This window comes from Lipotes vexillifer, unplaced genomic scaffold (assembly GCF_000442215.2).
Source record: "Lipotes vexillifer unplaced genomic scaffold, Lipotes_vexillifer_v1.1 scaffold935, whole genome shotgun sequence".
Taxonomy (NCBI): Eukaryota; Metazoa; Chordata; class Mammalia; order Artiodactyla; family Lipotidae; genus Lipotes; species Lipotes vexillifer.
The window spans coordinates 2,979,451-2,984,115 of record NW_006777895.1 but is presented as its reverse complement, the minus strand read 5'-3'; the positions used below and the strand labels follow the sequence as shown (position 1 = coordinate 2,984,115).

At 49.4% G+C, this 4,665-nt stretch overlaps 1 protein-coding gene across 1 annotated transcript in view; it reads right to left on the bottom strand.

Moving 5' to 3' along the window:
* SYNJ2 (synaptojanin 2) overlaps window positions 1-4,665 on the bottom strand; it is a 99,177-nt gene that overhangs the window by 82,555 nt on the left and 11,957 nt on the right. The window lies entirely within an intron of this gene.

Here is a 4,665-nt window from a genome sequence, read left to right as displayed (position 1 = left end):
TGTCAACAAACAGCAAAACTTAAAGAATAACAGCAATAAACTTGTTAGTTCTGGTTAAAATCAGTTTATACTATCAGACGCAATCTGAGTCCTCACTCCAAGCACCGTGTGTCCTGAGAAAGCAGAAAGTAGCCCTTAGAAATGGGAAGTATAGGATTCTGTTTGTCCACTCCAGAGACCTACAGTTTCAACACGGAATCCCATTCCTGCAGCTCTACTGCTGGCTCTCTTGTGTTACCCCCACAGATGTGCTCTGACCATGGCTCTTGCCCCCTTGTCCAGCAGCATAGGGTCCTGGTCCACAGGCTCCTCCCCTCCTGGTCCACAGGCTCCTCCTCCCTGATCCACAGGCTCCTCCTCCCTGGTCCACAGGCTCCTCCCCTCCTGATCCACAGGCTCCTCCTCCCTGGTCCACAGTCTCCTCCTCCCTGGTCCAAGGGGTCCTCCCCTCCTAGTGGTCCCAGTGAAAAGAGAAGCAGGTGCCACTAGGCAGATGGACATTGTTATAAGTGCCTGGCTCAGGCCTGAGTGGATGGCAAGTTATTTCCAGCCCTCGTGTTCCAATATTCCTTTCTCTATCCACACCATTTAAATGAAAACAAACAAGTCCATTGTTGACACAGGCCGTGAGGCGAGTGTCACTGTTCTGTTAAGCCAGAGCCTGTGCACTGCTGCTGCAACTGATAGCCTTCCATCATTCCTCTCGGCCAGCAGGATCCAGCTCAGCTCTGCCTGACCTCAGCTCTGCCTGGTTGGGAAGCAGGAACGGCAGAGGACTATCTCTGATTAAAGAGTTTTTCCAACATACAATATTTATCAGCCACGGATAAGATTCATGGTGAAGCTAAGTCCATGCAACGTATAGACAATCAACACAGACAAACAAGCCCACTCATCCCAGACACACAATTTGCCCCACTCCAACCCAGATTGTTAAAAAAATGTTATTCAATATGAGGAAAGGTATGATTTTCAGAATGCCAGTGGATACTAATAAGAATCTGCTAAAAGAGCTACTCAATTAGCATAGCTTAGTTTAATAAATACCGTATGTTCCTAATTTAAGCTTAAATTGTTATGGCTTAAAATTTTTTTTGCTGGTTACAGTAAAGGGGCAGAATCAAGAGAGAGAATTTCATGCATTTTAATTAATTCATAAGTCTCCAGTAAAAAATGTATAGCATCAGATTCCTAAGTTTAGCTCAGACTTAGATCTGAGCCATCTTAGATTTTACTTTGCCAGGTCATTTCTCCTAAGATTCAAATTTCTGGGTAGTTTATAATTTTAACTAGGTGTGTAAAGTAGGGGTGTTGCTTATTTGTTTATGCTTAGTGTTTAACTTTTTGTTTTGTTTTGTTTTTTTAAAGACACATGGAATCTGAGAGCAGGGAAGCCAGAATAGGTTGTCATGCATTTGTTTTCAGATTAGGATTCTGAGGCCTGGGGGAATTAACTAAATTCCCCCAGATAAGGAAGAGCTTAAGGAGTCAGGGTTAGAATTCAGGTTTTCAGGTAAGCGAACAGATGAAGGGTTTGGAGGACTTATCACTAGAACATTCCAGGGTCAGACCTGAGGAAAGGAGTTTGCTTTTTCTGAGTACAGATTACTACCACCTGTCAGGAATGTCAGTATAAGTTGAATACAAAAAGGCAGCCGGCCAGCAGAGATAAGCTGTACATTATGCTCACCTTAAATCTGGCCATTTTGCTCGCTCTTGATGGGTGACCGGCCCATCCCAGTCCTCCGCTGGGTCTGAGCATCAGTCCTGAACACCCTGCCCTCTCCCTACCCCACCCCCAAATCCCACATCAACACGGTAAGTGGGAGAGCATTTGGTGGCCCAAGTTCTGCTCCATGAGACCTCACAGTACTTTAAAGGGCATAGGAAAAGTTCCTCTTCCTTTCTTACCACCTGTTTTGCCCTGAGCATCACCTCAGACCTTGTCAAAGAGCAGAAGTGGCAGAAGACGATGCCCTGTTCTCGGGGAGGATATGGTTCCAGTGAAACACACAAGAAAGAGTCGGAGAGTAGAGCACAAGGGTCCAGCAGGTGGGGCTGGGGGGACGGCCCCATCACGCCCCAGCAGCCTGGGGAGGTGAGGTGGAGGGGCGGAAATGGGCACAGATGCAGGAACAGAATTAAGTACCAGCTCCCGTGATGTTACAGAAGCCTCGCCGGGAGAGTCCCATATCCTCAAAAAACTGCCATAAAATTAAGTTCAGATTTCTGCATTCATACTTTGGAATTGCTCGCATGAACTGGGCCACCGGAAGGAGCTGTTCTGCCCGCCCTCCACAGCTAATATGCTCAGTGAATCCTCCCACCCGGAGTTATTTTCTGAACCAAGAAGCTATATAAGCAAATGGCAACCCTCCAGCTTCCTATGCCTCGAGTTCAGACTGCTGCCCCCCAGCACCCAGCCAGATGCATCCAGCCTTCCTGGACGGGGCCTTGTGCTCCACAACAGGTACCCAGTGCCCACCTTGGGTGCAAAGCAGTCTATCCACCCACGTGGCAGAGCCGTCCTCAGGGCCCCAGAACAGAGGACAGGAAGATACAGGACAGGAGGACAGGAAGATACAGGACAGGAGGACAGGAAGTGGCCTGGGGTCCACTGCCACCTCTACACCGAGAAACCCAGCACTTCCTTCAGAGCCTTGAGTCCTAACCAGGCTCTGTTCTAGGTGTCGGGACATCCACTCAGAAGGACAAGACCCGGCACAAGCCTCAGCTCTGCTAGAACACAGGACTGAAGCCCACACATTTCTCTTGAAGATCTCCCCTTTGTAATATCACACGCACTGCTCGGAAAGCGGGTGACTGCTTTCCCCAAGCCTGAACACCCCTCTATAAAAAAGTGTCAGATGGAAAGCCAGTCACAGTTGGGATGCTATGCGATGCTCACACTCACCAGCAGCCCTTCTCTTCACTGACTACACGTGTGTTTTGAAACCAAGATAAGCAGAGAGACAACAGGACACGGCTAGTGTTTATCATACACACTGAAATTTCTTTTTTTCTAAGCATGGGATTTTAGCAAACATACTGCTCTCTGGAGCCCCCTGGACTTGTTCAAATCACAGCTCGGTCACTAACTAGAAACAGAACCTCATGCAAGTTCTTACACTTCCCTGTGCCTCAGTTTCTCCAAGCGTAAATGGAGATTATTAGGACCTGCCTCTTTGTGAGGACTGAATAAGTCAATACATATAAACCACAAACAGCGCCGGGTACATGGTAAGCACTCCATAATTGTTAGCTATTATTACCAAGTGAACCAAAGTTTACCTGACCAGCTGAAAATTCAAAACACTTTGCAATACATATCCTTGAAGCAAAATGAGCTCATATGCGTATTTCCTAAGATAGTCTACCCACAGAATACTGGATCAAGGACGGGCATGTTTTTAAGGGTTTCATTAAAGTGTCCTCAGTAATGACTTACATTTACATAACAGGGTCTCAGGTCTCCTTCCAGCAAGTCCTTGAAACAGGAAATGCCTGTAACTGGGCTGTTTTGTGTTGACTTTCGCTGAAAATCTGCCATCTAGCAAAGCGCCCACTGTAACTGCAGCCTGGAGATGCCAGCACAGCGCTAGGGCCTCGCTTTCAAGCCCTCAGCTTACTTTGGTGCACGCACCTTTGCCAGCCTGATTTGATTTTCCCCTGGAGATGGGCTGGCCACCACACACACCCTAACAATAGGGACCCCAATCTAATTCCCAGGTCTGAGCCTGGGGCAGTTTGCCAGGGCTTTAGGGACACTTTGAGTGGGGAAAGAAACATCATCCTCAGGTGGAAAAGTGACACCGTCCATCAACAGAAGCTGAGCAACCACAAATCACAAAGGGTTGCCTGGGTGCCCAAGGAACGCCCCAGAGTAAGACCTAGGCACATCTGGCCTGACACCTACAGGGTCTGAGCCAGGTACCATCGGAGCCCTGCACCCACTGTGTGGAACTATTTGTAAGGTTTCAAACAAGCTCACAAACTGTTAAGTAAAATATGTTTTATTCTTTTGGCTTGAGAAGGACACCCCCAGGACTAACTGGAAGGCCAGGTCCAGAATGTGCCCAGTAGGGAGAGCCGCCCCTAGCCTGGCCCCCTTTTCTTTCCACCGATCCCAGCCCCCTCTGGGCTTCATACCACCTTGTAGGGGCCTCGTGCACACACCTGAGGACACCCCAGCAAGTGTGCGTCCACTTCCACTCACACCCTGCACCCTTGCTACCCCTCCTCCAGACCTGGGTAGACACACCCACTGCACAGTCTGTCGGGGGCCCCGGGAGGAGACCAGAGCAGGCTGCATACAGGCTGGGCACCATTTATGCAGGAGATTCCAGGATCCTGTGTACGTGGACTGTGGTCCAGAGGTAGTCAGGGAGAGGGCCACAAACAGCACGGGACACGGCCCCTTGGCCCGACTCCTCATTCTGGTGAGAGGCACAGGTCAAGGCCCCCTCTTGCCGTGGTCTAGGGGCAGTGCCTCCACTGGGTCCAGACCACTTCCTTCGAGCCTATCAATGCTGTCCCAAGAGGGGGAACACTCGGCTTTTCCAGGCTGTGGTTTACTCTTTCCGTGTGATCACTTCACTCTTAAAAATGTATCTTGGGGCTTCCCTGGTGGCGCAGTGGTTGAGAGTCCGCCTGCCGATGCAGGGG